The sequence below is a fragment of the Passer domesticus genome, chromosome 1 (genome assembly GCF_036417665.1).
Source record: "Passer domesticus isolate bPasDom1 chromosome 1, bPasDom1.hap1, whole genome shotgun sequence".
Taxonomy (NCBI): Eukaryota; Metazoa; Chordata; class Aves; order Passeriformes; family Passeridae; genus Passer; species Passer domesticus.
The window spans coordinates 116,795,649-116,821,982 of NC_087474.1; the positions used below are offsets into that span (position 1 = coordinate 116,795,649).

At 36.7% G+C, this 26,334-nt stretch overlaps 1 long non-coding RNA gene across 1 annotated transcript; it reads left to right on the forward strand.

The window, feature by feature from the left end:
- Window positions 1-17,355: 17,355 nt before the first annotated feature.
- Window positions 17,356-21,131, forward strand: LOC135289293 (uncharacterized). Its single transcript, XR_010352082.1, has 3 exons — window positions 17,356-17,706; window positions 17,959-18,112; window positions 20,049-21,131. It is a non-coding gene; the product is annotated as an uncharacterized LOC135289293 (long non-coding RNA).
- Window positions 21,132-26,334: the final 5,203 nt, after the last annotated feature.

Genomic DNA, 26,334 nt, shown 5'->3' on the forward strand with positions numbered 1-26,334 from the left:
TAAATTGTATGACTTCTTTCAGCCTGCTCAATTATTATGAAGGCCAGGGATTATTTAACACACTTAAGAGCTGTTAATTTTCATAGCAGTAGCTTGCAGACAACCTAAATTAAAACAGACTGCTGCTGTGCTGTTACTTCAGATAATCTCTCAGTTAGGTGCTCTGAATTTCCAGACAAGTTCATTAAACACAGACAGAGCTGTGGAATTTACACGTGCAAAATATTGCCAAACAGATGTCAGAGTTTGCTGTGCTGGGCCATGCCAATACTGCATTCTTCTCCTATTTGCATATCACCTCATGTTATCTGGTATTATGCTAATTGATGCTATACATAGTATGTGGCCACATGCTCTCTGAGTTTAAAATAGTGTTATGACATTTTATCTTGAAATGTGGAATAATTTATAGAGAAGCAGTCAGTTTCAAGTATTTTCCATTGAATACAAAAAATTATTGACTTAAGATGAAGCAGCCATGCAGGACTGCTAAAGCTGTGCACACCAGGGACTGACCCAAAACCTGAGTCAGTTCTAAAGAGCTTTAGTTACCATCTTGTTTAGAAATTATTTCCTATTCTCTCTCTAATCAGCTCACAATCATAAAGTGAAATTAGCTGAAAAATCAAGTGTGGTTGTGTACCAGTAACATGTTAATAATTTTGAGAAATGTTTATTCTGCTTTTGATTAGAACATAGGAAGTTTGTCTTGCTGTAAAATATGCTCAGTGTGGTATTGACTGAGCAGTAAGATAAAATTATCATGAAAAAAGGGGTTAGGTTTCCAGCGAAATGTTTGTAGCATTTGCAAGGAATATCAGAAGCATAATAATAATAAAAAAAAAAGACTGGTAAGGACAAGAAAGAAGATGATTAAGAGAAAAGCATTATTTCTGACATAATTTTGAGATTCACAGTTTCTACTGCTGATGGCAGTGGGTTAGGAAGATTCCTTGAAAATGGTTGAAATGATTAGCTATTAACATGTACAATATGTAGAGAATATTTACTCTGACGTTGTTTTCCTGAGTTTTGGAAAGTTTATTGTTTTTATTAGTTATCAATAATCAATCATAAACATAAATACACTTTTTATGCACACAGGAAAATTTCCAGAGACAGATTGATTGTCCTGATCTGGCTGACTGAAAAGCACATGAACAAATATAACATTGAAATAACCACAGGAAATACTTGCTACGACAAGAATTGATTGAAGGCATAAACAAAGGTTTTTCAAATGTCTATCATAAATATAGATCCTCAAAACTGGAGTACAGCAAAAGAGTATGGGATAGGAAAAATAGTATACTGAATTAATTGTCCATTAGTTTTAGAAATTAATTTTAAGGTTTTAGGGTAAAACAGATATGTCGAGCTGCATATTTACAGGTCACATTGATATGTTTTCTTCTAATTTGTAACAAAAATAATTCCTTTGTAAGTATGCATCCCTATACAAATACAGATATATAAATATAAATACATAAATATATCTGTATATATATATATGTAGTCAAACATCTATCTATCTATCTATCTATCTATCTATCTATCTATCTATCTATCTATCTATCCACTCCTATTTGTCATTTTGGAAAAGCAACGTTTGGATTTCTGCAGAGACTTGAGAAAGTTGTTATCATAACTGAATTCTGTAACTTTGCTCTAGACCCACAAGTTACAAAACTTCATCCTCAGTGTTTTACTCTCAAGCAAAATTGTTTAAATATAAAAAAATTATCAAATTTAAAAAGCAATGCAAAGTCCCACAGAATTAGAACATTAAGAGCTTATTTCCCAAGAAAGGACACTTAAATAACTGTTATAATAAATAATAATAAGTGTTAAATAATTAAATAATTTAATTAAATAATAATTGTTTTATCCATGTTAGAATGCAGTGAGTGATTCTGAAAAGAAAATGTTTTGAACAAACAGAAACTAAGTGTTCCATAGTTTTATATTTACTTATTTTATTTTTATTTCCCCAACTCAGATACTCAACTTACTAGAAGTTTAAATTATTTTAACAAAATTTCATTGCCACCTTTCTTATATGAAAAACTGATGGATGATGTTCTGAGTTACTTGTGATTAATTATTTTAATATGGATTCAATTACTTTACCCTCAGGTACACAGCCTCCTTTTTTTGTAACTCCACCATTACTTCACCATTACACAGAAAATTAATTTTTCAATGACACCCATTTACCAACTCTTATAACATGCTGCCCACAAAAAACAAGAAAAATTTTGAAAATACCTAATTTTGAAATTAAGATTTGAATGTTTCTTTAAACATTTGAAGACTTTGATTAGGAAGAAGCATAAGTAGTAAAGAAGTATAACATAAAGATCAAACAGACCCATTTTGAAATATAAAGTAAAAATTCAGATGTTGATGGGCAAGAACAGCATTCAATCAGCACAGTCAGTTTAACTTAGGTGATATTGCTGCCTGACTAGACAGCGGAGAAGGCTCCCACAACACAGAGAATATGAAAAAAAACACTGGGCAAGGAGGATTATGTTTTGCATATAGGGTCAAGATTTTGACCCTATCTGCAGGTCTTGTACATCTCTTGTAGCATGTGTGCCTATACAGTTGTTTCTGGCTTCTACAAATAATTTATTCCATGTTTCTTTCTTTTCTTCTTCTTTCTTTCCTTTGACAGCTCACTTCGACCATTGCTTGGTAGACTAAAACAGTTTCATTGCAACAATTAGCAATGACCTGTGCCTGCTTTCCTTAAAATGTTGACATAGCAGTGATTTATAATTTCTTTTTTTTTAATGTGGTAAAGACAGATATCTGGAATAGTAAACATATTTTTTTCAAGACTTGGCATACATTTGGCCCTGTCAGAACATCCATAAAATCTCTATCAGAACAATGCTTGGGTGCCTTGTTTGGTTAACCCTGAATGAATCTATTCACTGAACTCATAGAAGTGCTTTTTGCATAGAGGGAAAATTGTCAGCTACATTGTGGAAAAATTGATTGTATTCAGGTTGAACACCCTGCCTCTGCAAAAGCAGAATAAGGTCTTTTGGGAAAAATATTTTTTTTTAAATTATTTTTAAACATTGCATTCAGTCTGAGATGCTGGATGAACTTTACACCTGAGTCCATGACACACTCAGCTGAGGAAAAGCCTGTGGGTGAAATACTGTGTTCAGTGATAACAGAAACCTCTTGGACACCATAATGTGTTCTGAAGGCATCAAGGCATTGACAGTCAAAGCACTTTTAGTGCACTTTCTGTAATCTTTGTAGCAACACTGATCACAATGCTGACATCCTTGTCAATCTGGGTAACATTTTGAAAAGAACAGAATTTAAAAACTAGATTTGGTATATAATTTTCTACAAGATTTTTTTTTTCCCTTTTACAGGAAAAAAGTATGGGAGGTAAGAAGTATATCAAACAAGTTTTAGCAAATACCCACCCAAATAAATCAAGGTCTTCTTTTCTAAAGAGATATTTTTTGAATCCTACCTGGAAAACAAAATGTGCACTGTACTGAGAACAGTTTTCATGTTTGTAGCTAAGGGGATTCTAAGGTTCCTCTTCTTGTAGTTTCCGTACTTCAGAAGAAGCTCTCAGAGATTTTTATTCTTGATACATATAGTGCTTATTGCCTTGAGTTCTGGGACCATCCCAGGAAATGCCCTCTTCAAGAATGAATGAGGATACTCTCAGTGAGTCTGAGAATATGAGTATTTGATTACATTTTCTGCCACTAAATATTTTAATTGCCTTCATATCAAAATTTGGCTGTAACTTCTTTTTCTGGGCAATGTAGAGTACTTTAAAGGTTTTATAACTTGGAATTTTGAAAGAGAATTACAAGTATTATCTTTATCTCCTTAGATTTCAAACTGTGCATCAACCGAGTTAACTGTCTCTGTCTTTTTCCTCTTTTCATTAACATAATTTTGCTTAAAGTCCAGAATATGTCCTGTTGATTCCTACAGGAAAAAAACCATTTTTTGAGATTTTATTAGAAAAAATTCAGAAATCTCACTTTTGGAACTCTGATATCATGAAAATTTTGAGTTTCTGGTGATCAATTATTAGAAATCTTTCCATAAATCTTGCTTCTTGAAGGTTGAAGATATTTTCTTGGTACCTCGAGAAAGTTTTGTCTGTAGGAAATCGACAGAACTGATCTGACAAGGTTTCACTGACCTAGCATGTGAAAACCTCAAATTATAGTGCTGAGCTTTTGCTCTTTTTAAAATATAATCCTTGAAAGGTCCTAATAATCTTCATTATGTTTTCCTTGTTCTTCAAAACTGAAGAAAACCAGGATTCCACTTAGAAGAAGGTGAAGTTACAGTGTGTTTTGTCCCTGTGAAGATAAATCTTCCACCTTCCAACATCATGCCTCCAATTCTTCCAAATCAATGTCTGAGCCTTATTTTTTTTCCCCAGGGTTTGGCAGAATTTATAGCAAAGCATCCAGCTCAGGATCACTCTGGATAAAACAAATTATATGATCCTGGCTAGAGGAGATCTGGCATGCCTGCCTGTGTGTGATATTCAATACTTGCCTGGATGTCCAGGGCTATAGCTCTTGGGTTTTTTTGGTATGAACAGCTTCCAGCAGAAGTCAGGATTACCACCTCTTATTTGCATGTGATGAAGAGCTTATAATTTTATTTCTGAAGGCCCCTTTGTCACTTTAAGATTCTGTCAGCCACATGGTGTCCTACTTCAGAAAACAGCACATCATAAAAATAATAGACCTTTGATAATCAGTGTGAAAACCAGGTAATTAAGTTGTTCCACTGGTAAAATGCCAGTGTCACTCACAGTTTCCAAGTCTTGGTTGTAGGATGTGCAATTTAAATTCTTGAGCCCTCTCTTCTTGAGAAATAATTTGTGTTTAATACAGTGAGTCCTAGATTCTACTAATGCAAATAGATTTTAAACACCTTTTAAAAACTACTGGGCATGAAATTTATTTAAAAGCTTTATTTACAAATTTTTTTTTTTACTTTTACTAATTTTATTATTTTATTTTTTTCTTGATCATTTAAAATCATTCTGCATTTCACATGCAGAATCCAAGATCTATTTTTCTTTGAAATTTCAATGCTTTCTAATAATTTAGGACTATGAAGGATCCAATTTGGGTAACACCACCCTGGAAGAAGGCGCTCCCTCACAGTGATAATGGAAGTGATATCAACATATGCTAAAATAGCACAGACATATAAATGGAAGCTTTTTCAGTTCAAGGGAGGGAACTTTAATAGGTTTTTTTCCTTGCTGAATTTTTAGTTTTAAAATTCATTCTTCCTTCCTCCCCTAAAACAGTATGTATGTGTTTGCCTTTAGGGCATGCTTGAAGGATTCCGAAGTTGACTACTGTAAAAGTGGAATTTGCTTGAAAACCAAATCTTGTAGTGAGATTATCATTCCACCCATTAGAAAAAAAAAAAAAAAGCCGCCAGATTTAATTGATTCTTGCTTTATGTAGTAGGGGCTGATAACTTTGAATTATGCCTAATTGACAAAATAATGCAACACTTAAGTTTTTTTTCTTTTTTATTTTTATTTTTTTAAATTTTAATCAGTCTGTTATAAATATACAGGCACAGTTTTAATAAATTAATGTAAATATATATTTTCTCTGTTTTACACCTAAATACTAGGACAATATTAAAATAAATGACACAGAAACCTCACATCCATTGGGGATGTCATTGCTAAATGTCATCAGAAATACTCCTAGAAATGCTTCTTAATTGTCCCTCAGCAGAAGAGATTTACATAATTTCAATTGCAGATGGCATCTGATGTTTTTCGAGTACATGGTCAAAGCATGTTTCTTCAACTTGCATATAAATAGATGGTGATTTTTCATCACATCTCTATATGCAACATAACTGAGATAAAATGAGTGGAAGTGCAGGGAGAAGATATTTTTGACTGCCCTCTTAAAGACGTCTGGTAGAAGGAAGCAAGAAGTTGGGTTTAGTGCAGCTTTGAGGACCATTTTTGTAAGCTTGAATATTGCTGTCTGATTGTAGAATTCAGTTTCAAGGTCTGTGTGGAGAGATGTTCCCTGTTCTTCTAGTCTAATCCACACTGAATGTTAGGCATAAAATATTGCATGATGAGTCCATTGGCCAAGTTGCTGCTGTGGAGCATTCCTATCCTGGGATTTATTTAGGATTGTCTCTTCACTGTCCTGAGACACCATGACCACTGTGCAATTTCTCCTTTGTCCAACTCACTGCTGGTTGCCATTGTTGTTGGTGTCACTTGATATTATTTAAGAAAAATAATAATGCAGAAAATGTAAATGCCTCACCCAAAAAAGAAAAATAACTGTGCCAGCTTTTCCGAGGACTTCAGGTGTCACACACTCATGAGCTATGTAGACCTTTTTCCTTCCTGGAAAACATTCAAATGATGGGAATCATAGAATCATAGAATGATTTGGGTTGGAAGGGACCTTAAAAATCATCTAATTCCAAATCCTTATCATGGCAGCAATGTAATTTTCTCTATTAGGTTGCTTAAGCCCCATCTAATCTGACCTTGAAAGTTTCCAGTGATGAGGCACCCACAACTTTTTTGGGGAACAAATTGTTATTATCATTTATTCTGCAATGTCCTTTTATTCCATATGTTTATATTGTAAAGACTGGACATTTCTGTTTCATCATGGTAATTGTTCACCTGAGCAATGAGATTTTGTTTCTCTTTGTTTGTTCCTTCTGGTACATATAAAAAATATGAAATAATTTGCCTGACCATTAATATAGGAGACTGAATTTTGACTTCTTGGACTAGTCAAGAAAAGCACACAACAACACATAAACAAGGCAAAAGCTAATTAATCTAAAAGTTCATATGAAATCACATACTAAAAGTCTTCTTTTATTCAAAAAAATCAATGGAGTTAAAAAAATAAAAGTGTTAATACATTTGGATGGTAGATTAAAAGTAAAACCAGTGCATGCTTATTCACCATATTCACGTTTATTTCTATATGTACTTCTAGTTCTGGCCTATGACACACTTATTTAAATTATGGACATAAACTTCCCAACAATTTCTGAATGGGCTAATTGCATCTCTACAAGGCTTGACTGAAATATTCTGAGTTGAAAAGACTGCCTCAATAGGAGAAATTTCTGGACTGGGCATCTTGCAGCCATAGCTGCAAGTTGCACACTTCACATTGTGTTGTTAGAAGGAATCATATGAGTGTGCAGAGACAGTAATTGAAAATATCTTATTTTTTCACTGGGGTATTTGCTACAGGTTTTTTATTTTTCCAACCTTTTAAAATAGGTGTTATATGTACATATTTAGTACAATCAGCATAATGATATAGGTAAATCCTGTGCCATAACACGAGTCCATCAAAATTTTGTTAAATCTTCAGTAAGAGAATCGTTGTCAGAAAAATGAGGGAATGATCTTTTTATAAATAATATAAAAATGCAAATAGGGAAAAATATCTTAAATTTGAAACATTTTAACATATTATGAGATATTATTTGCATGGGGGTTTTTTGTGTTTTGGGTTGTTTTCGATTTTTTGGTTTTTTAATGGGTTGGGATTTTTTTTTTTTTTAAAGACTAGTTTTCATTAAGTCCTCAGTAAAAATATAAGGGCAGATTTTCATCTGACTACCTTGGATTTCAAAATAGCAACTTTCAGGATTATTCACCTACTTTTTTTTTTTCTACTTTAGGCATTGTACAACTGTCAAGTCTTGACATGGAAGAAAATAATAAGTTTTCAGTTCTAAATGAAAACAAGACCATAGAAGCAAGATCAACTTAAAATGCAGTGACCTGTGCTTTCGGTGTGTTTGGCATTTTGTTGTGAACTTTTCACTTGGGCCCAGAAAAAACAATGCTTATTTTTCTGATCCCAGATTGAATTTACAGCTCTGGCAGTCAGAAAATAATCTTTGGACTTGTAAATCATTCACATTTGATCCGGAAGTCACTGAGACAGAACAAATACAGAACCTCACAATGTAATTCATTCAGGGTTACTTTTTGGCACATAATATCTGGCTTGAAAGAGTACATGCAAACAAATAAAAGTTCATTGAAGCATATAAAGACCAGTTTTCCAAGTGAAAACCAGCATCATCTTTGTATTGGTCCTTTGGCCATTTCCAGCTTTATTATGCTTTCAAGGACATTTTGTCCTCACTTGTGTAGAATGTGCTTTGCACTCAATGCGTTATCAATACACAAAAAATCTATGAAGAAACTTGCATTTAAAGGAGACACATTTACTTGGAATCAATATATTTCATTCTTTTTGTCAATTAGTTTTATTCAACTTTGTTTATAATATTTTCCGGCTAGCAATGCAATCTTTGAAAGACAGCAGAACAGCAAATAAAGGGAAAAGATGGGAGTAGAGAAATGAAAAAGAAACCATGCTATATAACAGCTTGCTTCACGCTCATTATTGCTATTCTGTCAAAAAATGTGCAGAGCCCTCTGTCAGTGCATATACCCTTTCCTCTTTGTTCTTTTTAATGATTTCTTAGAGAAGTTACATCTAAGTTCCTTATGTGCATCCTTCACTGATTGTGAATCAGAAGGTATGTGAGGATCCATTCATTTACATCATAATTCTGATGTCAACCTTTCCTGTTACCACAGAAACAGCCCATGACCATGCTTTGTATTAAAAAGGAAATATATGATACCATCAATGATGACAGCTCCCATGATTTAATCCTTGATTTTTGCCATAAAATCTGACCTTTACTTGATCTTACTGCTTTACTTGCACATTTGATTTTAAGACTGCTGATAGCTTGGCTTCATTTACTTTCTCAGTCTGCTCTAAATCGAATTTATAAGGGTTGGAGTTTCACAAATGCACCAGTTCTCTGTGGTTTTTGTCTGTTAAATAGAATGTTGCTTTTTTACCTACCTAGAAAAAACTGTGCCTCTAATGTCTCTAACGCTCATCATAAATTATCTTGTCTTTCATATCTGAAATACAATCTCTCTGGAATATTTTCTTTATAAGCCATTGTTCTTTTGTCTGCCTGGGTAGCAGTTTCTACATGTCAGACAAAGCACACACAGACCAAGTCCATTCTTAGCTGTCAGAGATGGTTATAGGTCACAGCCATTTGATATTCACTCCTGATGGTTTTTATTTAAGTTCTCCTCATACTGAGAAATCTGATAAGTGAGTTGCATTTGCTGTTTTACCTGAATTCCAGCTTTTAGAGTTCAGGGAACCTGGAATTTGTCAGTAAAGATCTGAAACCATATATCACCCAGTGTTTGAAGGTTAGCAACATAAATCTCTCAATAAAAGAACAAAGGTCTGCAAGCATGTTCACATTCCCTTAGCTTTCAGTGATAAGGAAGCCATTTTCAAAATAGCAATTAGGTCAAACAATGAAAATGTATTCTGTAATTTTGTCCTTCATAAAACACAGCCAGCACAGACTTGCATTTATACTCAACATTAACTTATTAGTGTGTGAACCTTCTGATTTGCCTCTAAATATGTTCCCCGCTTTGTTTTTGGTCTTTGTGAGAGTTTTTATTGTTGGTTGTTTTTTGTTGTTGTTTTTCTTTTTTCTCCAGACTTTCCCTCTTTATGCTAACAGTTATTGTCTTTTTTCTTTTTCAATTTTATTTCTCACCTTTATCTCCCATTTTACTTCAGGAATTTTTCATTATCTAATGGAAAGCAGAGTCCATTTGAAGCTACCAGTCTTAGATAAAAATAAATTCTATAGAAAGCTTTCTTGTCCTAGTTGAGTTACAGGAGAAGACTGATGATGGTAATTCAGAACTTTTCTATTACCCCTTTTAACTTCCAAATGCTTCTCAAACAGGAACTTTTCAGAGATGGGGAAAGTGAAGGAGGGATAGTAAATTGTGTGTTCAAGGCTAAAGAGAGGGATTATTGTTGAGCACGATGAAGCTTGTGTCCCTTCTTTTGTTCAGATGAACCTTTCCTTTATGGCAGCGTCTTAGCTGAGATGTGTCTGGCTTAAATAGCCTTGATGCATTGCCTCCTACCAATGTGCTTCTGCTGTGGCTTCTGTGAACGCTACTTCAGTTTGGCACAGGAATTAAATGTTTTTAAGTTGATCTGTGAAATGAAAAACAGGGTGCCCCTGAGTCTTAGACACGACCAAACATTGCTGATGTTTCTGGAAACTGAAGAAACCTAAAGGAAACACACTTTGTAAGAAACTTCTTTTTAAGAATATACTTCTTGTATCTCAGCCAGCAAGAGCAAATTTTACCATGGCAATTTTATATCTGACTCCAGACTTGTTATTGACTCTCTAGAAGCAGTGTCAAGACACTACTCAGATTATCATCCTGGTAATGATCATGAAGCAGCCTTTTGAAGTACAATGACATAATTCTAATATGTATTTTAGCCAAAATTCAGTCTGCGTGGGCTTCTTCAGATTTGTTGGAACTATCCCTAAATCAATTATACTTAATGGAAATGTCATCTAAATCTAAATGTTTATTATTGAATTTTGGAGAGAGGACAAAAAAATGTAATCAGCTTTAGTTCCATGGAGTAAAAGAGACTAGTGATCCCTTCTTAAAGAGCAAAAAAAAAAAAAAAAAGAATACTTTTTTGTTGTTGTTTGGTTTGGTTTTTATTTTTCAAAAATGTAAGAAAAGATGAGAAAATAAAAATATTTGTTTGAATGCTGCAGTTTCAGCTTTGGCCACAGTAATGGGCAAGCTGGGCTGTACCATAGGAAAATAAGTAACAGGAGACAGAAATATGAATAGTTGGAAAAAAAAACCCCTGAGAGACAGAAATAAATGTGGAATACATGATTATGACAAGTGCTCGCATCATTCTGACTGCAAATAAATGAGCTAATTTGCATGGGATTTTTATTTATGAATTCAAGACTGAGACTGAGGGTTTCACATAGTAAGAGTACAGCCAGGAATGCTCTTGTTCCCTATGCTTCATGTGGGTTATGGAACATAACAATATTTAATTGTGCCTATATGAAAAACAAGGAACAGGGAGATATATAGACTTTGGTGGAGATTTCTGAAAGCATAATTTAAAAAAAAAAAGCCTCAGAAGGAGTTCAGAATCCAGCTTCCAGGGATTCATCAACTCAGAATAAGCATTCAACACCAAAGAAATGGTATAGTAAAGCCAAGGCAGCTATGGAGGCCTGGCAGATATACAGCTGTGGACTACTAGAGACTCATGCCCTTCTGGAGGGGCTGTTGGAAGCCAAAAACATTATCTGAGTAGCCCTAGTACATTGAGTAGCCCTGGATACCTGTGTACCTGGGCAATTGGGTTTGCTTTTGTCCATTCTCGTTAACTGCTGGTAGCTTCACATAGAAACAAAATAGCATCTCTAAAGTGGTCTGAAGAAGCATGTTTAAAATATGTGCAACTTTTCAGGCAGGAAAATGATGACTTTTTTTCAGAGCTTCATACTAGCAGAGAACAGGAATAAATAGTAAGGAGTTAGAACCTTATAGTAACTTCACAAATAAGTAAGAGAATAGTGAAAGATTTTAAAAGTTAAACAAAAACCACCAAGCCTACAAGAACACTTTTTAAAACCCCTAAATGTAAAGCCCTGGCTTGTAAGTATAAGGGAAGCTTATAAGTAAAGCCTTCCAAATATAGCAGTTGAAAAGATAATCTTCATAATCTGATACCTGAAAGTGGTTAGGGTTGGAAACACAATGCTTGTGCCTTCAGAAACCAAAGCCTCCCCCTTTTCTGATAATATTTGCTCCATTTGTTAGTCCTATGAGGTCACAGGACACTAAACCTTTAACTGTGTCAGCCTGCTACTTATATGTGGGGTTGAAATTACACCAGCCTGGGAACAGAGCCAGGACTGCCAGGTGTGTATTGCTTCAGGAGAGGCTGAGGATCTTGAATAAGATGCTTTTATTCTCCTGATTTTGATTTCTTGGGATTTAGGGAGATATCTCTGGAGAAAGAGCTGAATTCCCTTAGGATATCATCTCTAGGAGGAGAGAAACACTGCACAAGAAACACTGAGAGGAAATTTCTGCCAAGGTAATCTGCCAAAGATTCCCTCCTTCTAAATCTGCTAACATGAGCATACCTTATAAGTATGCCAGCATGGTTTGGAAGGCATGTAAAGAATTTAAGCGAGCATATAAGCAGCTAATTTGAAGTGCACAGATGCACTTTCCCTTGGGAATTATCTCAGCTCCTGAAATTTCATTCCAGTAATTACCAAGGCAAATCACAAAGATTTCCATTTACTAGTCTGGGGCTTCCTGAAATCCTCTAATTAAACCACGGCAAGATGGTTTCAATAGAGCAAGGATTTGATTTTTTTGTCATGCTCTTTTCTGTGCTTCCTTCCCCTCCACCACGGTCACGTGGTCAGATGAACAGCTATGGGTGAGAAAACACAAGCCTAATGCCAGGAGGAAACTTTGTGCCCTGCAATAGTAAGATGCTACCAGTTTCCTCCTTCAGTATTCTGTATCATGAGAATATTGTTTTAACATGGCCAAATACTGATCTTACAATATGGAAAAAATAATATGGAGGTAAAACCATGTAATATTCATACAGAACCTGTCAACGCTGAAACTTTGGATTAAGAATTATTTTTTTATTATATTAAATGCAATTTAGTAGTTAAAGGTTTTAAACTTTACTTTCTTCTTTCCTCTTCTAAAATCATTCCCAGAGTTTGACTATCCATTGCATAGACAGGTGACTAAGACAGTCTACCATCCAAATTCCTTTTGTGGTGACAAAATTCAGAAAACTTTTTAGTTCTTGAGGGTGATTATTTAGAGCCCTTCTAACGACTGCTGGAAATTATACACCTGGAAATGTAATTACTCTAGGCAGCAGCTGAGACCAATAGGTGAGAAGTAGTATAGAATTACTTTAAACCAGACTCTCCTGTGCATATTTAACTGAGCTCTGCTCAAAATACAGCCCTAAGAAAAACAGTGAAATAGTGTCAAACAGACTTTTGTGGTTTTCCAGCACCTTAAGGTTAGCTGTTGTTGTTGCTATGTGCAGGTTTGTATGCTAGCTTCAAGTTTCTGTTGAAAAGGAGAGGCCTTTTAGGAGTACACATCATGCACTTTCACATAATCAGACTGCTCATCTTTTCATCAGGATAAATGAAAGCATAGCAAAATAAGGATATATGAACCCTAAAGGTCACAGAATCACAGAATCACTTGGTTGGAAGAGACCTTCAAGATCATCCAGTACAACCCATACCCTAACATCTGAATTAAACCATGGCACCGAGTACCATATCCAGTCTTTTTTAAACTCATCCAGGGATGAGTTTAAGGCGACTCTACCACTTCTTTGGGCAGACCATTCCAGTACTTTATCACCCTTTATATAAGAAACTTTTCCTTAATATCCAACTTATTTTTCCGTTAGCACAGCTTAAGACTGTGTCTTCTGGTTCTGTCAGTTGCTGTCTGGAGAAAAAGACCAACCTCCACCTGACTACAGCCACCTCTCAGGAACTTGTAGAGAGTGATAAAGTTACCTCTGAGTCTCCTTTCCTCCAGGCTAAACACTGTCAGCTACCTCAGTCATTCCTCATAGGACTTGTGTTCCAAGCCCCTCACCAGCCTCGTTGCCTCCTCTGGATGTGCTCAAGCATCTCAATGTTCTTCCCAAAGTGAGGGGCCCAGAAATGGACACAGCACTCAAGGTGTGGCCTCACCAGTGCCGAGTACAGGGGAAGAATGACCTCCCTGCTCCTGCTGGCCTCACTATTCCTGATATAGGCCAGGATGCCCTTGGCCTTCTTGGCCACCAGAGCACACTGCTGGCTCGTGTTCAGCCAGCTGTCAGTACCCCCAGGTCCCTTTCTGCCTGGGCAGTGACTGTTCCCAGCCTGTAATGCTGCAGGGGGTTATTGTGGCCAAATGCAGGACTTGGCACTTGGACTTATTACACTTCCTCTCACTGGGCTCTGCCCACCCATCTAACCATTCCAAGTCTCTCTAAAGAGCCCTCCTACCTTCCAACAGATTGACACACACTCCCACCTTAGTGTTATCTGCAAGTTTACTAGTGAAAGATTTAATCCCCTCATCCATGTCATCAATAAAAATATTAAACAGAGTTGACTCCAGCACAGATCCCTGAGGAACACCACCAATGACTGTCTGCCAGCTGGATGCAGCACCATTCACCACCATTTTCTGGGCACAGCCATCCAGCCAGTTCCTAACCCAGCAAAGAGTGCTCCTGTCCAAGCCATGGGCTGTCAGATTTCCCAGGAGTGTGCTGTGGGAGACTGTCAAAGATCTTGCTGAATTTCAAATAGACAACATCCCAGCCTTTTCCTCATCCACTAGGCATGTCACTTTGTCATAAAAGGAGACCAGGTTGGTCAAACATAATACACCCCTCCTAAAACCATGCTGGCTGAGTCTGATACCCTGGCAATCCTCTAAGTGCTGCATGATGACGCTCAATATAAACTGCTCCATAACCTTACTGGGTGCTGAGGTCAGGCTAACTGGTCCATAATTGCCAGGAGCCTCCCTTCCCACCCTTTTTGTGAATGAGTGTCATATTGCCCAGCTTCCAATCATCTGGAACCTCCCCAGTGAGCCAGGTCTGCTGGTAAATGATGGACAGCAGCTTCACAAGCTCATCTGCCAGCTCTGCCAATCACTGAGATTGATCCCATCTGGTTCCATAGATTTATAAACATGCAAGGGGCTCAGCAGTTCTCTGACTGCTTCCTCCTGGATAACAGGGGGACCATTCTTCTCCCTAACACCATCTACCAACCCAGTAGGACATTTGTCCTGAGGACAAGTTGTCTTCCTGCTGAAGACTGAGGCAAAGAAGGAGTTAAGCATTTCTGCTCATCTGCAGTTACCAAGTTCCTTCCCACATCCAGTAGAGAGCAAAGGTTGGTATTACCCTTCCTTTTGCTGTTAATGTATTTGTAAAAATATTTATTATCCTTTACAAAAGTTGCCACATTGTTTGAACTGAGCTTTAGCCTCTCTATTTTTCCTACATGCCCTAGCAACCCACTTAAATACTTCCTGGGAGACCTGACCTTCCTTCCAAAGATAATACATCCTCTTTTTAATCCTAAATTCCTTTGAAATCTTGTTGCCCATCCAGACTGGACGTTTGCCTCATCGCCTCATCTTTCAGCATGCAGGGAGAGTCTGCTCCTGTGCCCTCAAGATCTGTTTTGAAGCATGCCTACCTCTCCTGGGCCTCCTTTGTTTTTAAAGACTGCTTCCTAAGGAGCTCCCCAAGTAAACCTCCTAAATAGACCAAAATCTTTCCTCCAGAAGTCCAGTGTAAGAGTCTTATTGGTGTTCCTCCTGATTTCACCAAATATCAAGAACTCTATAATTTCATGATCACTCTGCCCCAAGTGGGCTTCAACCACCACATCTCCCACCAGCCCATCTCCATTTACAAACAACAGGTCTAACATAGTTCCTCCTCTAGTGGGCTCACTCACCAGCTGTGACAAAAAGTTGTCTTCCACACACTCTTAGAACTTCCTGGACTGCCTCTTTTCTGCTGTATTAAGTTCCCAGCGAATGTCTGCTGGGTTAAAGTCACCTACAAGAACAAGGGCTAGCGATCCTGAAACATTCTCCAGCTGCTTATAGAATAAATTGTCCACCTCTTCTTCCTGCTTGAGTGGGCAATAGCAGACTCCCAGTAGGATGTCAGCCTTGTTGGCCTTCCCCTTAATTCTTGCCCATAGGCATTCAACCTCATTGTCACTTGTTTCAATACCCATGACATCATAAGCTTCCCTAAAAAAGGCCACCCCTCCACATTCTCCCTTTCCTGTCTCTCCTGAACAGCTGGTAGCCATCCAGTGCATCACTCCAGCCATGTGGGTATCCCACCACATTTCTGTGATGGCAATTACATCATAGCTCTGCACCACGGCCTCCAGCTGTTCTTGTTTGTTGCCCATGCTGCGTGCATTAGTATACATGCACTTCAGCTGGGCTTCTGATTTCTCCCCCTAACTCAGGCTTACCACCCTTAGGCCTGCTTCCAGAGAGCCCAGCTGCATCCCCTTTCCCCTTCAAACCTAGTTTAAACAATGAAGGAGGGATGGCTGTGCAGGTAGATGTACATTATCCTGTGCTGCTGTATGGCTGCACCATATGAGCTGGAAGGGATACAGGCTCAAAAGCACCCCAAATGCTTAGGGCTGCTGTGTGCTTGCAGAGCACTTAAGCAAAGGGCAAAAGAATAGTGAAGCAAATTAACCACACAAAAGCTTTTACATAAGAAGAGAGTAAAATGAAAGAGATAATAGTTTGGGGATAAGATAATTAGAGATTATTGGCAGCATAAACCAACCCTGAATGAACAAGGCTTTCAGAAATCAAGTTAATATGCTGAACACTGATCAGAGGTCAGTGTAGAAACAATAGATTTTAGTGGGTAGTCCTTGATCTGAAGGCCTTTGGATTGCTTCTAAATATCTGCAGAACATCTTTGTTAGAAACACTGTGATAATCCATTTAATCAGGACCTATATATCTACTAGAAAGTCTTTAGGGTTCTGATATTAAAAAAAAAAAAGGCCAAAAAATGAAAGCCAATAATATCCAAAGACCAAGACCTATTGAGATCCTTGCTGTATTACTTAATTGGGATATAGTAATGATGTTCATCAAAGAAAGCGATATGAAGGGATTTTAAACCAAGATAAACTTACTTGCCCTTTGTCATGAGACAAGAATAATGGGACAGTAGATGAAACTGAAAGGAAATAAATTCAAGCTGATAAAAGGGAGGATTTTTTTCATACAATGCATAATTAGTCAAACTTACTGCCTTAAGATTTCACTGAGACATAGATTTCAGAAAGAAAAACAGGCATTTTGAGAACATGAGAACACCTTTAGATAAGATGAAAAAAAGAATATAAAGACTACTGTGTTGTGGCATAAATCAAGTGCTAGCTTAAGGTAGAAGGCATTAAGAAATGGTATAGGACAGGTAGGACTATCACAGATATTATTAGTATCCTTTATGAGAATGAACCATTGTCCAAAGCATGAAGGCACATACTCTCATACTTTTGATGTATTTTATTTGTCAAATATTCTAGGTTCATAGCCTCCAGGTCTGCAAAATAGGGACTGTAAGATACTTAGCAGATATTAAGAAGAGAAAATATTTTGACATCTAGTAAGGAAGAGTTTCACAAGAGGAACAGGGACAACCCATACTTGAATTGCCTCATTCTTTTTGCATTAGCAGGAGACTGCATAAGGCTGTGAATTTTATCACAGCTGAAATTTAACTACTCCAGCCTTCTGCTTCTGCCTCAGTGGATTCTACTTCCATCAGCATCAATGGAATTGGAATAAGGCTTTAGGGCAAGCATTTAGCATAGACTTAAAATCTACAGTTTTATTTAAGCAACTTCTCTGGGGGTATTGACTAGTAAATCTTTGAAAAAGCATTTTAAAAATGTCAGGTTTTCTTATGTGGTGGTACTTAGCTGTTTAAGAAATGATTATTTTAGTTCTGACTTGCAGGATGATGAATCACTGGGTGACACACCAGCGTGCTTTTAACACTGTTGTGTTTGCAGAAGGGGATGGCCGGGTTGATCTATAGAAGAGAAAGACAGGCCAGAACCTTCACTCAAGAGTAGATCTGTGGTTCAGCAGTACTTGTAAGGGTTTCATTATTTCCTGTTTTTCTATTTTGGGATTTCTGTTGTGGCCTAAATTGGAGGATATTATACTTGTGGCTTGGGGTTATATTTAAGAACTTAACTTCTTCAAGGACCAGATATGCATTATAGGGAACCTGTGAACAGGGTTGAAGAAGATCCTAGACATGTGCTTGCAGTAGCAGGAGGCAAGCAGCAAAACAGCTTGGTGGGTTCAGCCAGGAATGTCCAACTTATGTTTACTTATTGCAGGAGGCAGGGTTGCAGGAGGCAGCACTAGAGCTGACTCTGTTATCTTTATGATAAAGGAAGAATAATGTGCTGCATGGTGGAAAGAAACAAAAGCAATGTCTGGAGGAAGAAGTAGTACCAGAAGAACGTCTGGAGCTGTAAGAGCAGAAAGAAGGTGCCTATGTAAATACAATTGAATTACGATTATCCCAGTGTTTACTAACTCTTTTCTATCTTTAGACAAAAAAGAAGCCAGAGAAAACAGCAATCTTTTAAGCTCTCAGCCCCATTTTGCAAATCACATGCATGGAAAGTGAGCCATACAAAATTTCAATCTGCTGTGATTCATTCCTCTCTAATTTTGATTTATGATGATGTATCTTGTGTTTCATGATACACAGTGTGAGAATGAAATGCCTAGTCTAGAACACTTGGGCAGGTGGGTTGGAGAAATCTTTTTTAAAATAAGTTACATTCAAAATAATCTTGAGAAAGTGAGGCATGTCAATCCATTCTTAAAAATTTGCTTTCACAGGAGAGAAAAAAAATTTGTATGTTAAATATATAATATATTTAAATATATAATATATAATATAAATAATATATATATTTATATAAATATATATGAAGTATCAAGGCTTTAAGATCAGTTTGGCAAGCTATTAGCTAGTTACTTTGAATTTCAAAAATTTTAGCAATGTCGAAGCCAATGTGTGGTTTAGTCGTTTACTTGTATGCTTTTAATTAGACATAAACCTGCTGAATCAGCAACAGAATGTTTCTTTTTCCTGAGCTGACATTAATAATCATGTTTTGAATCATTGGCCTCCCCACCCACCACAAGTGTTTGCATCTCTCACAAGAGAAGCAAAGAGTGCATCTGTAGCCATCTCAAATCTCACAATAAGAAGCCAGAAGGGAGCTAGGATTTTAACTCCTCATCCCAGTTTCTCTTTCTAATACCGCTCTTTCTTCTAATTCAATCCTATCTGGATTGCACATCACTGGGTTCACAAAAAAAGAGTAACACTATGCTTCATACAGAAGAAATGTCCTCTAAGGTGCTATCTCCTTTCAGAGCTGGGTCTGCTTCTTCTACTGACCACACTTTGACCAGTTAAAATAATGCAGTCTTCAAATAGCTTTTTCCCCCCACTTGGATAAATTTCTTTAGTCTTGTGTTTATTTAACTGCGCACAGTATATTCCTATATAATACTATATGTTGCAATTAGAATACCTTGTGGGGTGGGAAGGCTGAGTTTCTTCTTCTGTTGTTTCAAAAGTAAACAGGTTTCACAGTATTTTCTATGTTGTCTTGTACTGGAAACCATTTTTGCATTCATGGATTTAGAATAACTGCCTATGTATGTATACCTTTGAGTAAATGTCTATGTGCATAGAAGTTTGCATATACTCATATGTAGAATTAGTTCTGTGAACAGATACCTGTTTGATCAACCATGTTTCCCTTATTTTTCTTTTTATCTCTCTGAGCCATCAGTGACACATCAGGATATGACTAACAAGCTCCACACAGAGAAACAGTATTTTATCTGCAGAGTTGTTCATCAAAGAAGTCTGTTCCTTGCAAACTGGTCACTGCAATCATAAAACAGCACTAGGCAGCATATGTGATTAAACTGTTTTTATTGGTAGAATATATTTATCTGACTTTCTTTTTTTCTAAGGGATTTGAAAGCAGCTCTTTTTTAAAACTTTAGTCAAAATGTAATCACTCTGTTTCTATCCAAATGTTATGTATTGTTCTTAGAGTATTTTTTCACTGATAAAGAGCTTCTCAGGTGTTTTTTTCTGTGCTTATCTTGTGATATGAAGAACCTGTTATTGTTCAATACTGAATAGTGGAGATAATACCCAATTTCCAACCCTTCAAATCTAGCTTCGTCTTGTACTCAGTGAGTAGAAAATGATATACCTGGCAATTGGCATTTCACATACCTTTATCTACCATTTTTCCACCCAGTAATGAAGTTATAGATAATATTTCTGGAGAGATGTGAGAAAGGAAGAAAGAAGACTGAAATTAGAACCAAATAAACAAAACACTACCTCAAAAGTAAAATCTTTTTCTTGTTGCCTTTGCTACAGCTTTCCAATAATTATGAAAAAGTGACATATACTGAAATCAGAGACTACCATTTTGAAGAAAGAAGCATATCCAACATTCTTCTGTGTTCTTTTTAAGGCATCAGTGATCTCAAAAATAAATAAAAGGTCATTATCTGACAGTTTCTAAAGGCTGGAATTTAGCAGGATCAGACACAGTCCTGCTGGGAAGGAGGGAGAAAAATGTCTGTCTGCATTCTTTCATAGCTTCATGGGTTCATGTTAAGTATGACTGGTTGGCACAGGAATTTCTACTTCCATGACATCACATATGAATAATTGACATCAAAGAGTGTCACTGAAGTATGGTGGTGTAAAGAACTATTCATGAAGCATTGCAGCTTGTATTGCACATGAGTGCACAGCCTGGCCCACAGTAATTATTATTAAAGCCTGTGAAAGCAAAGCCTGTCATTCCGAGATCAGGGGACAGAAAGGACAATGTAGTATCAGCAGAGATCTTGGCACCCTTTGTGAGGATGAAGAAGTGATTTGGGAAAAAGATAATGACAATACAGACCTTGAGACCTTTGCCTATTGCAAGTTCTGCTGGCTGGTGACTGAATTTAGCAATCTGTTCAGTGTCCTATGTGAAATTTTAGCATTTAGTCTCCACCCAACTTTTTTAGAGGCACAAAAAATTACTACCCTATATCCTTGTTGGTGATCACAGCAGGGAGGCTGAATCAAAGAATCACAAAATGGATGAGGTTGGAAGGCACCTCTGGAAGTTATTTGGTCCTACCCCACTGTTCAGGCAGGTTCGCCTAGAATCCATTGCCAGGAACGTGTCCAAATGGTTTTTAAACATCTCCAAGTATGGAGATTCCACAACCTTTACAAGCAACCTTTTTTTAGTACTTGGTCACCCTACAGTAAAAAAAAGGGCTGATATTCTGATAGACCCTTCTGTGTTTCAGTTTCTGCCTACTGCCTCTGTTCCTGTCACCAGGTACCACTGAAAACAGCCTGCCTCTGTCATTCTTTCACCCTCATTTTGGGTATTTTCAGACACTGATAGATGGATTGTAGACATTTGTAGCCTTTGAGCCTTCTGTTCTCCAAGCTGAGCAGTCCTAGATTTCTCAGGAAGATCTCTCCTAGATCCTCCTCATAGTTAAAATGCTTCAGTTGCCTAATCTTTGTATCTTTTCTTTGTATTGCTTCAAGTATGTCCATGCCTCTCTTGTCCTGAGAAGCCCAGAACTGGAGACAGCACTCCAGGTATGGCCACACCAGTGCTGAGCAGAGAGGAAGGGTCCCCTCCCTTGACTTTCTAACACTTCTCCTAATGCAGCCCAGGAAAGCAGGATGTATGACCATGAAGATTTGTTCTGGCCTCTCCCTCAAAATCCTGATCTTTTCTGAACAAGGATGCATGCTGAAGCCTGGACTGCCATTCTCCATTAAACAGCAATTCTGCTGGCAAACACAGAAAGTCAGTCTTTAGGCTTGTCAGTCCACTATCTGCTCAAATCTAGGCTCTCTTTTTCTTCCTTTTCTGTAGAGAGTCAGAACCTTGGCAATGAACATTCACACAAACCCTGTCTTGATATCCTCACCCCCACTGGGTTTGCACGCAGGAAACTGCACGAATGGTGCCAAAATTTATCTGGCACAGCAGATAAAACCAGCTGATATTGTTCAAATGGCATTAGAACAATTCTCATTCCTTCTAAAGTACCCCATAGTCTAAGGCACTTATGTATTTAAACCTGAACTTTTTACCACAGGAAGAAAAACAGTGTAATGTAGAAAAATTACAAAGGAATTTTTCTGTTTCTATTTTTCATGTTTTGGTAGATATTTAATTAATTAGATTGAATGAGTTGTTTGGACATATCTAATCTGTAAAGATTATAACTCAGAAATATTTTTTAACCATAATAGCTATTCTGCTAGCACTGACACTTATGCCATTTGGTTTCCCTCTGCATTCTCTTGATTTAAGTGTTATGTATTTATCTGTGTATCTTTCTTGTTTATACACAAATCTTGCTGACTCCATGAACACACAACCCAAAATGACGCAGTTCTGCAAAATGATGAAAGCACAAAGTTATTTCAACCTGATCTTAGTACAGAGTTTTAGCTCGCATCTTAGTACAGAAGCTATGACTGATGATTTTTTCTCTCCCAGCGCAGCCCCTGGTATACCAAACATCAGCAAAATGTTGCTGATTGCAATAAACTGGCTATCATCTAGTGAACCTTACGCTTTCATGCAGTCTCTCATTGAGTGAGAATGGATCAGAATTTAAAAAGGGTGCATGACCTAACACAACAATGACAGAAAAAAACCCCATTGCTTATTTTATTAGCTATTCAACACAAGACAAAGCTTAAACCCACTGTCCTAGTTTCAGCTGAAATAGAATTCCCTTTCTTCTTAGTAACTGGTACAGAAATGTGTTTTGTATTAATTACTAAAATAATGAAAACCTGTTGATGTTTTTGTTGGTGCCCAGTAGTGCTTATTCTCTACACCAAGAACTTTCAGTGCCCATGCTCTGCCAGCCAGCAGGTACACAAGAGCTGGGAGGGAGCACCACCAGCAGACTTGAACAAGCCAGAGGGATATTCCACACCATGGAATGTCAGGATCAGTATATAAACCAGGGGAGCTGTTTGGGAGGGGCCAGTCTGGCCATCACCGGTCAGCAGGTGGTGAGAAATTGTATCTGGCATCACTTGTGTTTCTTGGGTTTTATTTCTCTCTCCCTCTCCCTTTTGTTCTATCAATAATGAGAATATTAACAATAATATTTTACTTTTTCAATAAATAAACTGTCCTTATCTCAATCTAGGAGGTTTATTTTCTTTTCTCTGATTCTCCTTCCTATCCTAATATGGGGCAGTGCAGTGTGTGAACAGCTGTATTGTCCTTGCTTGGGATTAAACACCTACTTATCTGAGAAATTCCTATTTGCCAAAAGTGTGTAATCCCTGGGCTCTAAGAAAACAGAAAATATACCTTTTCTTCATTTTTTTTTCAGTTTAGAAAGGAAAATATGGTATTTTAAGTGTTAGACTTGATGACCCATGTGGGTCCCTTCCAATTCAGAATATTCTGTGTTTCTGTGGTTTTGCCCATGTGATGGAAAACCAAAGTAAAAAAAAAGCTCTTAAACTCAGTACATTTTATAAATTACTGTATTAGGCAAAACAATCAATGAGAAATATATTTTAACAAGGAACATCCATTTACCCACTTCCACCATGGTGTCCTTGAACATTAAGTTGTTGCTTTACTTGCTGTTCAGCATCACTCAAACATTTTCTTTTATAACAGATCATGCAATCTATCTTTCAAAGAATTGTAATCAAGATTTACAGATTATATATCCATAAAACTCAGCACAAGCATTTTAAATAATCAATTGGTATTTAATTAACACACAATTGCTTCTCTAATACTGAATCAAATCCTCTTAAAGTGTGTCCATAATTCCCAGTAGAGTGGTAATGTCCTGAGAGTGGAAGAAATACCCTGTGATCATTAGAAGAGTATTGCAAATTATGGAGTTTTTGTCAAGAGATTAAGCACTTCCAGAATCTATTACAAATGGAAAAAAAAGGCACTTTAGAGCAAAATGAATTATGGTACTTCTTTCCAATCCTTTAAAATACATTTTTTAAATAAGCATATTATCTCACCATTCTTTCCAACGGATGTATGTAAGACTTCTGCATTTTATTTTTTTTATAAAATATGGCACAAGAAACTGCTCAGGAAAAATTATGCTAACACAATTTTTGTCAAGTTAGTTGCAGCATCTCTTCTGTGAAGACAGGCTGTGAGAGTTGGGGTGGTTCAGCCTGAGGAAGAGAAGGCTCCAGGGTGACCTTTGAGAGACCTCATTGTACCTGAAAGGAACTTAAAAGAAGGCCAAAGAGGGACTTTTTTTTTCATAAGGGCATGTATTGATAGGATAAGGTGGAATGGCTTTAAACTGAAAGAGGGTAAGATTAGATTAGATATTAAGAATAAACTATTTATTTTCAGGTTGGTAAGATAATGGAACAGGTCATCCAGAGAAGTCCTGGGTGCCCCATGCCTGGAAGTTCTCAGGGCCAGGTTGGATAGAGTTTTGAGCAACCTGGTCTAGTGGAAGATGGGTTGTCCCTGCCCATGGGCAGATGATTTGGAACTAGATGACCTTTAAGGACCCTTCCAACCCAAACCATTCTATGGTTCTATGAAAATCTAGAAAAAATATTAGCTGAAATGAGCAAAAAAGAACCCTAATGTTTTTGGGAGATATTTCCTTCAGTCTTTCAAAGAGAAATGGTTGGAAGAGTCTTAAAAAATAAATTCAGGGAACGACTTCCATTGTTTCTTTTGAAAGAAGTCAAACATCTTATAATTGGTTATTTAGTGAATGAAATAAAGAATTATGATATACATAGTCTAATTTTACACAACTTGTCATGCCACAGTCAGAATTTACAAAACAGAACAGATTTAGGAGGAGATTAATAGTTGTCCTGAACTATTCTCTTGTGCTGAAGAAAAGATTAATCAAGGCTGGCCAGTTCTTGACTAATGTATATGTATTCAGTTCAATACATGGTAACACTTTTTGTGATGGCACCCAGCTTCTTCCAAGCTGTGGTTTCCTCACTGGGAATGGGATCCTTCATATTTAGTTGGCTTTTCACTAATGCTTTTTTTTTCTCTCCCCAAGGCCCTTGTGATTTTTCAATGCCTTTATAAACCTAGCACTTACGATCTCCTGAGGCAAAGATTTCTATGATCTAATTACTTACAATGTGCAGCAGTACTTCCATTTGCTTAGCCTCACTGCCCAGTCATTGTACAGGATTAACTTCTAGTCTTGCTGCTGCATTACATTATCACAGTTTTGTATACTTTTGTGGTCTGCAATTTTAATTGCATGATTTCAGTGGGAGGCTGAATAACAGTTCTAAAAACTGATTCATTCTAAACCAAAAGATTTTGTACTAGCAATGAGTATTGCATTTCAAAAAGTAGAATATACATAGGTTAAATATTTGCAGTATTTCATTAAGTCAGTGGAGTTCCATGTTGCTGTTGCTGTTGTTGTTCCACGGGTCTCAGATAGAAGAAAACTCTTTTGTTATATATTCCTATGATTTTGTGTTTGAACGTTTATCAGAAAAAATAGAAAAAAAACCCCTAAGTAAGTATCAAATTCAAAGGCCTAATTCTGCAATATTTAAATCCATTGATTCTAGTACCAGATCCAGGACTATTTTAATATTTTTTGTTTTGATTTTTTGATGGTTGTTTTGTTTTTTTTTTTATATCCCAAATGATATATTAATACATCTGTACCAGTACTTGTGCAATAGCTATGTGTCCTTCTACCTGATAGATGAATATTCTATTTATTGAAAGGCTGTGATTCTCACATATACTGCTTCTCAAATACATGCCTGTGTGTGAATCTAGATCTGTATCCATAGCCATATATTTATATTTCTATATATACTCATGTAACACCTTCCCTTGTACTAATAACTGTTTTGAGGTCCATGAGTAAAAAATTGTCTGTAAGTGAAAAGCCCGAAGGAGGACCATTCTCTGCAATTTTTTTTCTGAAGTGCTGCCTAGGTATACCCACCAGAGAATTTCTTCAGTCTCATTTCCTACGAAAATAACACAGGGTGATGATTACATCTCAATATTTGCAGCTACTTAATTCTGACTATATTTTGCAGAAGAAGGTGCTTGTCAGCTAATTAGATTTTCCAGAATTTTGTAAAAACAGACATGGCTAAACAAAGGAGGAAAATCCTAATGATTTCCTAACAGAAGATGCAGAAAGGATCTGGGCATTATCAGACATGGGACAACCAATCTGGGAGAGAGAATACATGTCTTTACTGCAGGAAAGATTCAACTGGAGCTTATTCTGTCTTAAACTCCAAAGCTGCTCAAATGAACGTGAATATATTGAAAAATCATGTTCCTTATTGCACCAGGACAGATATTGTTGCCACGAAGGACTATTAAAAAAAATATTGTATATACACTTTATATACACATGCATATGCACAGACAAATAAGGACACATTCATGTATATGCCTAGAGGGAAACTTTAAGGCTTTATTCTCTGTTCATCTCATATATTGCCATTAATTTTTTGACCATTTGGAGCTCTTCAGTGAATCATTCTATTTGACATAATGATAGAATATTTTAATCTTGGAAACTGTTAATATGAAGGTTAACCCATGAAAGAAGAAAACCATAATACTAAATAAAATATTAATTTTTAA